At 34.3% G+C, this 13593-nt stretch overlaps 1 long non-coding RNA gene across 1 annotated transcript; it reads left to right on the top strand.

The window, feature by feature from the left end:
* The first annotated feature begins 927 nt into the window (after positions 1–927).
* Positions 928–4821, top strand: LOC125473610. Its single transcript, XR_007255443.1, has 3 exons — positions 928–1250; positions 4388–4468; positions 4579–4821. It is a non-coding gene; the product is annotated as an uncharacterized LOC125473610 (long non-coding RNA).
* Positions 4822–13593: the final 8772 nt, after the last annotated feature.

Below are 13593 nucleotides of genomic sequence, written 5' to 3'. Positions count from 1 at the left end.
CCAAAAATATTTCTATGAAAAATGTTTTCAGTTATTTCAAAAGTGCTTCTAGTAAAACTTGTAAAAGTATTTTCATTATAATCACGTTGAAGTCCTATTAAAAATTCAAGTGCATCTAACAAGTGTTTTGATAACCCTGAAATGCTTATAACTTTGTTTTAGTCAGTCATTTAATATTACGATCTAAATTATTTACCCGTTAATGTAAATACATTGTTTTATTTCAATATAGAAAAAGTTTTGTTAAACTAAATTAGGCTTAAGTATAAAGTGTCCTTTGTTATGTGGTATTGTGCTCTCTCATTTGTATCCAGTTTTGAGTTCCTTTCTGGATAGTTCAGATTAATCTAAACTATATATTAATATAATCCTCTTTGTCAATCAAGAGAAGGTAAAAAGATTATTTAATATTCTATCACAACAGCAAAAATTAAGGACAGTAATGTAATTTCATAAAACAAAATTTTGCTAGTTTTTTGTTTAAGCATCACTTATAAGTGATTTTAATATCTTTATTTAAAAAATAAATAAATAAATAAACTTCTCTTTCTCCCCACTCTCACGTTCTCTCTTATTCTCTTCCTCTCTTCTTCAATTTTAAAAACAAAAACAAAAAATTTCACACTTTGTGTGGGCATATATTAGTTTGATGTAAAAAAAACACAAATCTCCATGAGTTATCCTTTTTCATATTTTGTTTACTTTTAAGCTTCTTATTATATTTTTAAATTTATTTCGCCAATACTTAACGTAAATATATTGTATAAAAAAATTCTCACTTTATTACACCTAGCTGCAATATTATACATATTAAAAGCGATTGAGCCGGGCACAGTTTAGCAATAGTGAAAAGGCAAAAATGTCCTTGATTTGTTTGGGGTTTTGGCGCTGCTGACTTGGTTTTCTACAGTTGAATGTCATTTTTACCCCCGCTAGGTAGGTTGTTTTCAGCTGGCTGAAATGCCCTTCGCCTTTTTTATGGTTTATGATTGTGTCATGTGTTGCAGGGAGAAGGTGAGAACTGACAGTGCCACGTGTTGGTCATCGTGTTGTGTTCTTTTTGGGCTTTATTTTGGTTCCTTTTCATTTTGCTTGCTTTCTTATTCCCGTTCCCACTTCTCTGTCGCTCTCCGTTTGTTTTTCCTTTTGTTCTCTATTGTCTACTTCCCTTTGCCGCACTTTTGTGTTTTTGTCTTCTCAACTATGCTTTTCTTGCTTCACAGCTATTTCCTTCGTCAGACAACTCTATGGTATGTGATTTTCTTTGCATTTTTATCTTCGTTTGTAGATTTTTGTGTTAGTTTGCAAAACGAGTTTTTTTTTCTGTTGTGTTTAGAGAGATCTAGACTTTGTTGGTTTTTTGGTTCGTGGTTTAAATTTTTTGATGTTTGTTTGGGTAATTTTTGCGTTTTAAGCTCTAGGAGGAGTCGCTGCCTGTGGGGAAAGAGGTCTCAAGTTTCAGTTTTTGAACTAGGGGAGAAAATGGAAAATTTAGATAGGGGTTTGTCAAAAATTGAGAAATCAAAAAGGCTTTCAGGGGTTTCAGGTTGTATTTCTTAATGACCATGTCTTGTACTCATAATCAACAACATCATCCATGGCTGCTTGCTAGAGGTTTTCATAAAGTTGGAGCAAGATAGAGAGTTTGGTTATTTTGTTAGGGGTCACAGGAAGATGAGAGACTAAACTGGGAAGAGAGAAACGATTTTTGTGTTTTTGTGTTTGATTGTCTAAATTGAGAAATCAAAGAGGCTTTTAGGGGTTTTAGGTCGTATTTCTTAATGACCATGTCTTTTACTCAAAATCGGCAACATTTTCCATGGCTGCTTGCTAGAGGTTTTCAGAAAGTTAGAGAGAGAGAGACAGAGAGACTTTGGTTATTCTGTTATGCTCTCTTAATTTTATTATGTAATTTGCTTTTGTGATACAATGATCTCTTAACTTGCTTTTGCAGGTCTTCTTTGGTTCCTATGCTATGTGTCTCTCCCATATCCAAATAATTTAGCTAAAAATCATTAATACACATGGAAATCTGAAGGGGTTTTGTTCTTGGATGGGTTTAAAATGTTTGTTGGTGATTGGTTGTATTGTTGTCAAATATTTGTTGGATAGTTTGGAATGGAGAAGCTAGTTGATTTAGAGAAACTACATACACATGGAACTTTGAAAGAATTTAGGTCTTTCGATTGGTTTAAACTACTTTCTTGACAATCAAGAGTACTGTGGGGAACTTTTTTTGTTCCGTTGAACAATTTTTGTCATATTTTATCAATGTAAATGACAATATTTATTAACATATTTTGCATGTAAATAGCCCAACATTTCGTAATCTTTTGCATGTAAGTATTGATGTTGATGTTAAAACCAAGGTATCCCATTGTTTTCATGAAAATTGTTTGTTATTTGTCGGTGTGATTGGAGGGATCTGCAATCCACCTATGTGTTTTGTGTTGTATATTACATTTGAAGGTGTTCAATTTATTCAATTCTTATGTAGCTATTGAATAGGTGTCATCTGCATCTTTTGTTTGAATTTTTTTCCACTTTTTTACATCGTTTGCTTTAAATTTTTCCCTTTTTTGGCCATCATGTTAGCTGTTTTGGTTATGTGTTTGGGTTGTTATTTTCTATTTGTAGCTTCTGGAGTCGTTTATAACTTTTATTGTTTTTTTTTTCTGTGGTTTTATGGGAATTTCTAGTGTGTCGTTACAATTTTTTATTCATAGGATAAATGGAGAACATCCGTCCAACTCCTATTGATTAATTAAGACCATACACAAAGGCAGACAAAATCAAAGTTCGGATATACAGAATTTGGAAATCGACGATTCTAAGAACTGTTTAGAAGTACACTGCCCCGCATTGTATATTGGTTGATGAAGCAGTGAGAAATAATTGTTTGATTAGTTTAATAAAAAGTACAAACAATGACAATTAACTTAGCAAATAATGTTCGTGTTGGGATAGTTTTTTACATGTCTCATGATTAAATTAGTTGTCTTATGGTTAGCGAAATGTGTGCATTGACCGTCTGTTTTCTCTCTTTGTTTTTTTTTCTCAGTTTTTCGACTTCTTCACTATGTTTAACAAGTGGTGTTTTTTCTCTCAAATTTTTGTACAGCCTTGGATTTTTCTTTCCATCTTGCTTGAAATAATTTAACTGTTTGGTTTCGTTGTGGTAACAATTTAATTGATACAATGTGAAGCAACATGCAGTGGAGGGATATACATTTGTGGCTTCCAAAATTGAAGCAGGTGGATGCTATGAAATAATTGATTTTCGGACTATAAGAATTAGGGGACAATACAGGGTAGTGCTACATGAAACCCAGGTTTTGTTCAGCTCGAAAATAGTATTTCAAAAATTAGTGACTGTATTCCCGCATATCCTTCACCAACGATTTTTTCTTCAAGAGTATAACACATTGTATCCTCGCTTGAACAGGGCTGACATTTTCACAGGTACTGTTAATATGTATGTATGCATGGGTTAAAGTGTGTTTATATTTGTTTTCCAAAATGGTCTTTTAACGATCTGCCTCAATTTATGTTTTAAATAATAAGATGTCATTGGTCCTATAAGCGTTATACAACCTCTCGAACCCAAACAGATTAATCAGAGGATTGCACACAAGTGTGATGTCCGTATTGAAAATATAAGGTTATTTTCTGTTTCGTATGGATGTTGTGTGCAGTTGTTTTCAATATCGGTCAATTTGCTGCAAAAAGTGATGAATTTATTTGTCGTTCCCTTTGTCAACATGAAAGAACAACTGATGGTCACATTGTGGGCAGACGTTGAAGAAGAGTTTTCTTCTTTGTCAACAGATGCGTTTTCTTTGCTAGTTGTTGTTGTTTTCAGAAGTCTGAAAATGAAGCTCTACTTGGGTATTTTGTTTTCTTAAAAACTTATTTTTCACTGTTTATTTTCATATGTGCAAATGTTGTTTTGTTTAAATTCTTTGAATGTAATATCATTCTGCAATTTTATTATCTGTCTTTGATCTGATTTGTCATTATATATTTTCCTTCTTCTTTGTTAATTAATTTACAAGTATCTTAATATATCAGTCATTACTGACTTGTGCTAATCACTTTCTTACTTTTTTTTCTATTTTATTCAACCATGTCTGTTAAGTAGATATCAGGATTGGTTTTTCATTAACAGTTAGAAAACAATGAATATTGTGTTAGGAATGAGTTAGTTGGTCTGAAATGTACCACATCATAAAGTTCATTGTGCCACCATTTTGTGAAAACTTTTTAAACAATTGAGTATTTGCATATTATCGATTATCTCTATTGTGTATTTTTTGTCACAAAATGTAATCAGCCACCTTTATTAATAATTTCTCTTTGTTTTCTACACTATCATTCCAATGTGCAGATAAGATTGTTTTGAACAGTACTAGTCGTCCCTTTTTTTTATTGATCCAGACATCCCCGAAGTGAATGCGTAGAAGTCAATGTGAGTTTATTTCTCATTGTTAAAACAAAAAAACGCTGTTGGTTATTTTTGTAAAGAATGGTATTTTTTTTTTTAATTGTTAAACTCATTAAATGTTTTGATGCCTACAGGTTTTTTGATTGCAAAGAACCTTTGAAAGTGCTCCCCCCTTTCAAAAGAAGCAAATGAAGCTGCAATTTTGCAAACTGCTAGAAGGGTTACGATTGATGAATTGGCGATTTTGGATCCATAGTTGCACAAGGTATCAAAATCTCACGATTCAAGTTTACCATTTTCAACAAAACTAATTATGTTGTTATTCTGACTGTTACAAATGTATTAAAAAAACATATTACAGGAGATACATTTCTATGCAAAGCATCTATTAAACGTTTTGACATGCACTTTGATTGGTGGTACAGTGCTTGCCCAAACTATGTAAAACAGATGCACAATTATTTAACCACTAGCCAACTTATTTGCCAAAAGCATCCCAACCAGATGAAAAGAATGGTACCTTTTTTTATTGCTAATTCATCGTGGTTTGGCCGTCTAAAAAGGTACCAATCTCTTTGTCTCGTTGAGAAGTATGATTTTTGTTTTGAATCACTTGATTTCGTTAAGTATTGAAGAAGTTATGAACGTTTAAAGTTTACCCAGTTCTCGGCGAGTTTTCCAGTTTTCCCACGGACTAGTCACATTTCATACTATTTTTCGGCCATCTTTGGCAACCATTGAGCTTCCAAATAGGTATAATCTTATTATACACTTTGCTATCTCCATTTTGATGTATTATGGATTGAATTTGGTTAAGAAACGATTGAGTTACGAAAGCTTTGAAATTGCCCACACTTCCAACCAAGAGCTCCTGGACACTTAACGGAGTTTTTAATGGAATGACCAAAACGATGATGGTGAACAATCTCAGGGACCACTTCTATTGATTTGAAATCTCAAAGACCAAAGTGATGTGTTATGCAAATCTTAGGGACTATTTTGGCTATTTGGCCTATTTGGTTACTTACGATTGTTATATTACTACATGTGTGTAATTTATTTTCATTCTACTCTTTTACGTATTGAGTCAATCTCATTCTCAAAGATGAAACAAATGAATGCTTTAATAATTCGGTAAATGTGGCAAGAAACTTTTTGGCAAGCCCTGCAAATACCTGGTAATGAATACTGGTGAGCAATGACAACTACCAAACGAGTTTCTCAGGCTTATTGGACAAAAGAAGATTTTTCACCTGCGATTTGGCAACATGAGGAATACGTTTAATTCAAACGATGTGCTCATTCACAATGTGACTGAGGATATGGCTATGCAACCAATGACTCCACAGCCTTTGTCAAGAGAAATCACAGTGTCCTCCACCGTTGTTTCATCTTCTACTTCAACAGCTAAAACCACTGAGCAATCATATAAACAGAAGAGGGAATCGATTAGGAGAGCTCTATTCACCACCGATGAACAAGGGTTTATATTTGTTTTCCAAAATGGTCTTTTAACGATCTGCCTCTATTTATGTTTTAAATAATTAGATGTCATTGGTCGTATAAGCGCTATACAATCTCTCGAACCCAAACAGATTAATCAGAGGATTGCATACAAGTGTGATGTCCGTATTGAAAATATAAGGTTATTTTTTGTTTTGAATGGATGTTGTCTGCAGTTGTTTTCAATATTTGTTAATTTGCTGCTATAAAAAAAGTGATGAATTTATTTGTTGTTCCCCTTGTCAACCAGGAAAGAACAACTGATGGTCACGTTGTGGGCAGACATTGGAGAAGAGTTTTCTTCTTTGTCAACAAACGCGTTTTCTTTGCCAATTGTTGTTTTCACAAGTCTGAAAATGAAGCTCTACTTGGGTATTTTGTTTTCTTAAAACTTATTTTTCATTGTTTATTTTCATCTGTGCAAATGTTGTTTCGTTTAAATTCTTTGAATGTGATATCGTTCTGCAATTTTATTATCTGTCTTTGCTCTGATTTGTCATTATATGTTTTCCTTCTTCTTTGTCAATTAATTTACAAGTATCTTAACATATCAGTCATTACTGATTGGTGCTAATCGCTTTCTTACTTTCTTTTCTTTTTTATTCAACCATGTCTGTTAAGTAGATATCAGGATTGGTTTTTCATTAACGATTAGAAAACAATGAATATTGTGTTAGGAATGAGTTAGTTGGTTTGAAATGCACCACATCTTAAAGTTCATTGTGCCACCATTTTGTGAAAACTTTTTAAACAATTGAGTATTTGTGTATTATCGATTATCTCTATTGTATAGTTTTTGTCACAAAATGTAATCAGCGACCTTTATTAATATTTTCTCTTTGTTTTCTACACTATCATTCCAATGTGCAGATAAGATCGTTTTGAACAGTACTGGTTCGTCCCTTTTTTTATTGATCCAAACATCCCCGAAGTGAATGCGTGTAAGTCAATGTGAGTGTATTTCTCATTGTTAAAACAAAAAAGCGCTATGTTGGTTATTTTTGTAAAGAGTGGCTTTTTTTTTTTTTTAAATTGTTAAACTCATTAAATGTTTTGATGCCTACAAGCTTTTTGATTGCAAAGAACCTTTGAAAGTGCTCCCCCTTTCAAAAGAAGCAAATGAAGCTGCAATTTTGCAAACTGCTAGAAGGGTTACGATTGATGAATTGGCGTTTTTGGATCCGGAGTTGCACAAGGTATCAAAATTTAACGATTCAAGTTTAACATTTTCAGCAGAACTAATTATGTTGTTGTTCTGACTGTTACAAATGTGTTAAAAAAAAAACATATTACAGGATGACGCATTTTTGTGCAAAGCATCTATTAAGCGTTTCGACATGCGCTTTGATTGGTGGTACAGTGCTTGCCCAAACTATGTAAAACATATGCACAATGATTTAACCACTGGCCAACTCATTTGCCAAAAGCATTCCAACCAGATTCCAACACTTTGGTAATGTTACACTAAATATTTAAACTGAGGCTAACAAAAAATTTGCTTTTTCTTACTGTTATGTAGTTTGTTGTCGTTAACCAATTGGAACAAATAAATACAGAGAAGATTATTGACATCCAGTACGGAATATACAAATTTAGTTTGATGCTTTACATAATCACACTTTACAAAATTTATAATTCTGGATTGCCAACCATTTGAACAATGGGTGTACGTAATGGTTCATAAACATGTTGTTTGAAAAATTATTTTTGTTATCATTCTCTTCTCTCTTTTTTTTTTTTTTTTTTTCTAATCCCACTTAAGTCATATAAACTTAAATCTTATAGTTTTTTTTTTATACCATGGCAAAGCCTTTTTTTTCCCTATTTGTTTCCTTTTTCTTTCTCTTTTTTCTTATATTTGGTTGGCTAAATAGCCAAAATGGTCCCTGAGATTTGCATAACACATCACTTTGGTCCTTGAGATTTCAAATCAATAAAAGTGATCCCTGAGATTGTCCACCATCCATCGTTTTGGTCCTTCCATTAAAAACTCCGTTAAGTGTCCCGGAGCTCTTGGCCGGAAGTTTGGATAATTTTCAAAGTTTCGTAACTCAATCGTTTCTTAACCAAATTCAACCCATAATATATCAAAATGAAGATAGGAAAGTGTAGAATAAGATTATACCTATTTGGAAGCCCATTGGTTGCTGAAGATGGCCGAAAAATAGCCTCAAATTTGACTGGTCTGAGGAAAACTGGAAAACTCGTCGGAAACTAGGCAAACTTTAAACGTTCAGAACTTCTTCAATACTCAACGAAATTAAGTGATTCAAAAATGAAAATCATACTTCTCGACGAGACAAGGAGAATGTCACATTTTTTTTTTACTGCTAATTCACCCTGGTTTGGCCGGAAAACGGATCGAAAGTGGCTAACTCGAGAACAAGATGGCCACTTTCGAGCCGTTTTCCAGCCAAACCATGGCAATTTAGTGTCAAAAAAGATACCATTCTCTTCTTCTCGTTGAGAAGTATGATTTTTATTTTTGAATCACTTGATTTCGTTGAATATTGAAGAAGTTATAAACGTTTAAAATTTACCCACTTTCCAGCGAGTTTTCCAATTTTCTCACGAACCAGTCACATTTCATGCTATTTTCTGGCCATCTCCAACAACCATTGAGCTTCCAAATGGGATAATCTTGTTCTACACTTTCCTATCTTCATTTTGATATATTATAGGTCGAATTTGGTTAAGAAACGATTGAGTTACAAAGCTTTGAAAATTGCCCAAACTTCCGGTCAAGAGCTCCGGGACACTTAACGGAAGAACCAAAATGATGGATGGTGGACAATCTCAATGACCACTTCTATTGATTTGAAATCTTAGGGACCAAAGTAATGTGTTATGCAAATCTTAGGAACCATTTTGGCTATTTAGCCTATTTGGTTACATATGATTGTTATATTACTACATGTGTGTAATTTATTTTCATTCTACTTTTTTACCTATTGAATCAATCTCATTCTCGAAGATGAAACAAATGAAATGAATGCTTTAATAATTCAGTAAATGTGACAAGAAACTTTTTGGCATGTCCTGCAAATACCTGGTAATGAATCAGCAGTTGGTGGAGCAATGACAACTACCAAACGAGTTTCTCAGGCTTATTTGACAAAAGAAGATTTTTCACCTGTGATTTGGCAACATGAGGAATACTTTTAATTCAAACGATGTGCTCATTCACAATGTGACTAAGGATATGACTATGCAACCAATGACTTCGCAACCTTTGTTAAGAGAAATCACAGTGTCCTCCACCGTTGTTTCATCTTCTACTTCAACAACTAAAACCACCGAGCAATCATATAAACGGAAGAGGGAATCGATTAGGAGAGCTCTTTTCACCGTCGGTGAACAAAGGTTTATGCCGTAATTGTTTTCACAACTATCAATTTCAAATTTCCATATATTCATACCATTTAACGTTGAATACCTATTTAAAATAGTGGAGTCGAGGAAATTTCAGACACAGATCCAAGAGAATTGGATGAAGTACCGATCAAATTGCTTAAGAAGAAGTCATCCCCAACTGGAAAGTTGGATGCCACTTCTCCAAAAAGAACCTAGGTCACTATAAGAAATTTCATGAAACGGACTTTCTAGAGACCCCCAATAACCAATCTTCGCATGAATTGCTAAGGATCCAATAAGTGCAACGTTGATTCCTTCAGACGTGTCAATGGGGCAAATGCGTCCATAGTGACTAGGGTGGATATCTCGTATACGAAAGCTAGCAGTTCGCCCTGTCAATCCTCCAGGGCCCAGATAACTCAATTTTCTTCCATGAACTATTTGTGTCAATGGATTAGTTCGATCCAAAACTTGAGATAATGGGTGTAATCCGAAAAAAGATTCATAAGTGGTTGTTAATGGAGTTGAAGTTACCAAATTCTGAGGAGTCGGTATCAATTTATGCTTAATTGCTCCGCATATAGTCCCTCTAACCATATTTTCTAAATGAACCAGAGCCAATCCGAATTGATCTTGTAAGAGATCCGCTATAGAACAAATACTTTTATTTTTCAAATGATTCATATCGTCAAGGGTACCCATTCCAAATTTCATTCCAATCAAATGATCCGCAGCTGCCAATATATCTCGCGGTAACAAAAATGTATTGTTCTGAGGTATATCAAGATTCAACCTTCGGTTCATATTTCGTCGACCAATCCTTCCTAATTCACATCTTTGTTGAAAGAATTTCTTTTGTAATTCCTTACATAAGGATTCAGAAACTACCGGATCTCCGCCTACACAAGCAAATTGTTGGTAAAACTCCAAAATGGCATTTTCTTTTGAGCCAATTTTTTTTTTCTCCTTATCATTCAGGAAAGACAAGAAAATTTTAGGGTAACAAACATTCTCTAGAATTTCTCTTAGATTTGAACCCATAGCTGATAATAGAACTAGAATAGATATTTTTTGTTTCCTACTCACATGAGCTCATATCCTTGCTTTTCTATCAATCTCTAATTCTAATCTCCCCCCTCCCCCCCCCAAAAAAATCTGATATTAACAATATTTATCCTATTTGTTTGCCATGTAAATATCTCTCTAATTTGAACTTTGTAATATTTTTTGCCTATACATCGACCAGCACTTACCAATTTTTTGTATCCGAATGATGGATGCACTTGAAGGGTACTTTCAAGTGCTAAAATCCAACACATGTCTGTAATATTTTTTGTCTGTATGTAAATAAACAACTTTTAGCCTTTTGTATCTACATTCTACAACTTAAACATTTTGTTTATAACCCTTTTGTGAGCTCTCTATTTTCGATGTTGTTAGTATTAAATCACGCCCTTTCTACATCTTCTCAACATGGTGTTAGGTATAGTTTCCCAGCTGCAATCATTTTGAAGTGGCGTTCAACCAGTCTGTGGTAAGGCCTCTTTTCTTGATGTGTCTCTTTTTTCATTTATTGTTCTTTTTTCAATTTTTAATTTACAGATAAATTTTACGTTTAAATTCTCATTTTGCAATGCGGCAAATTTTGTCTTCGTAATCAGATGCTTCATATTGTTGTTTGGTTTTGTTCTTCTTCACTTTCAAGAGCCACCACTATTTATTCAAGGTATATAATCCGTTCAGCCATTTTGTTTTCAATGTATTAAATATTTTGCCTTGTTAATTTTCTGTTACTTTCGTTGCTGCCTCCCTTTTTTTCCCATTTTTCCCCCTTTTTATCCACTTCTCTTTCGCTTTTGATCAACCCATTGTTCTTAGTTTGTAATCTTTCATTGGATAAATTTGATGACCCGATATATTCTCAAGCGATATCTTTCGTTTTAAACTATTTTAACGGGTTTGATCTTAAAGTCTTTTGTGTTAACCCCAACATATTATTTTCGTTTTCTGCACATTGGAGCCAAACTCAATTGGTAGTTAAAACATATAAAACCTTGAACTACACCATGTATCCAATGTTAGTCAATAAATAATTACAAAAGTAACTTCACCATGGGCTACAATCATATCCAGCATCGTTTCGTGATTGTTACCAACCTTTAAAACCAAATTTAGTATCAATATGTTTTATCTCTCTGTCTCAAACTTAACCACTAGCAGTTACAATTTTGTATTAATGACTGTCGTCTTTTGCCTACCTTATCATATGTGAAACGATTATATTTACACTCATTGCGATTCATTGGAAACAGTAATTATGTCTCTCCATATCCAATCATTAGTTTTTTTTAATGGAATTTGTTGTTTGGTCGTTGCTCTAATTCACTTTGATGATTTTGGTTTTCAAAATAACTACTTGAATTGGCCGTAATTTGTTTTCATCTTGTAATCCCCCCATTTCGTCCATATCATGGATTGCGACAAATATTTATCAGGGTGAGTGGAGGATAACAGTTGAGCTACCAGGTGCTTATCCCTACAAAACTGCTTACTGTAGCGCATATATATATATATATATATATATATATAAATGGAGCGGAACTACTGGTAGGAGGCAAAGCCTTCCATAGAATGTAAAGTGCGGAAGTAAAATATAAAATAGCAGCAGGAGGCATAGCCTTCCATATAATTCAGAGTGCGGAAGTAAAGCATATAAAGAAAATAATGAATTAAATGTAATGATGCAAATATATTTTTGAAAATAAGTTTTATTGAAAACTTACTGCAATGCAGATTACAAACAGGTATTGCCTAATGGCAGATGAAACAAGTAAACAAGGTGGAGCTCGCAGGCATCCTGAATAATATGTATTACAAGTGTTTGGAAATATTCTCTGTTCTTTTGAATGCGTTGAGAGTGTTTAAAAAACTATATCTATCTTCTGAAGATGAGTTCCTCTTTTATAGAAGGAGGAGAATGATTGTGGGATGCCATTTTGATCCGGGAATCCTGCTGGCTGACTGAAGAACCTCTACTGTGGAGTCACGTTGTTACTTTTACAAAAGCTGAATGAATAGTGAAGATGCTTTGATTCTTTTACAAAAGTTAAATGAATAGTGACCTTTTTGTTTTTCACTATTGTGAATAGTGACCTTTTTGTTTTTCACTATTGAAGAATAATGCCTTGTCTTTTGTGAAAGGGATGATAACAGCTACTGCTGATGATGTTGTTGGGCTGACACAATCACATGGGCAAAAAATGCAGTTCAATAATCAAACGGATCTTGTGCGTCTTGAAGGTCCACTTGATCAGCCCAATTGGCGGGAGGTTGAGATCCTGCATCAGAAGCGTCAGAGTCCGAATCGGAACCTTTCTTTTTCTGGAGCATTGCTGCTTCAGCCATGAGCTGATGGGCCATATCCAGAAGCTGGGTAGTCTTTGCAGATTTTTCTTTCTTTGAGCTAGAGGATTTGGCTGACTTAGACTTTCCTTTGAGGGAGGAGGATGGACTAATGTCTGATAGAGACTGAACTGGTTCTTGAGTTCTCGGGAGCTCAGGAAATTGCTGAGTGTCTGGCAAAGCCTGCGAGGGAGATGCAGCAATTGCTGGGGTTGAACTTTGGGGAAAATCTGCACGAACTAGATCAAGAATCTTCTGGTGATTGAATTTGTCCCACCATTTTACCCACCGGGCCCTGAAGATTCCTCCATTGTCTAACTGGAAATTCCATTTTAAGATCCATGGAACTCTGTATTTGGCCATGAATAGAGAAAATAGGGAAACCCTGCTGTCAAAACGGCTACGGTCAAAACCAGTCTTGAAACTATTGTTTAGTGCTTAACGAAGATCATCAGGAACAAGGGAAATATTTGGGCCATGAGTAGCCCACCAGTCTGGAAACCATGCTAGGAATCTCATTCTGAAACTTTTATCAAAAGTCACGAACCATGAGTGACTAAAATCTTCCGTCTGATGAAGAAAAATATTAGTCCAAGCTTGAATGTAATCATAATAATTATAATTGTTGTTTGGTATGAGAACATGCTGGGTGTGAAGGGGTTTGGTATGATAAAGTGGGAGACCCCAATCTTGCTCAATGAGAAATTTTCCAATATGAAGTGAATGGTATAAAATTTTATTTTGGTTAGTGGTGCTATAGATTGGCTTAATAGCAATGCTTTCGGTCTCAAAGAGAATGGCCTGGTAGTATTTGAGGCTTTTGTATGGTGCTGCTGGGAGATAATGAGAATTTGGGGGCAGAAGCAATTTAGCAATGCGTTCTGGAGGTT

Source organism: the organism of the source record quoted next, unplaced genomic scaffold (assembly GCF_019419815.1).
Source record: "Pyrus x bretschneideri cultivar Hongxiangsu unplaced genomic scaffold, Pyrus_bretschneideri_v1 Contig9, whole genome shotgun sequence".
Classification (NCBI taxonomy): domain Eukaryota; kingdom Viridiplantae; phylum Streptophyta; class Magnoliopsida; order Rosales; family Rosaceae; genus Pyrus; species Pyrus x bretschneideri.
This window is presented reverse-complemented; position numbering and strand designations above follow the sequence as displayed.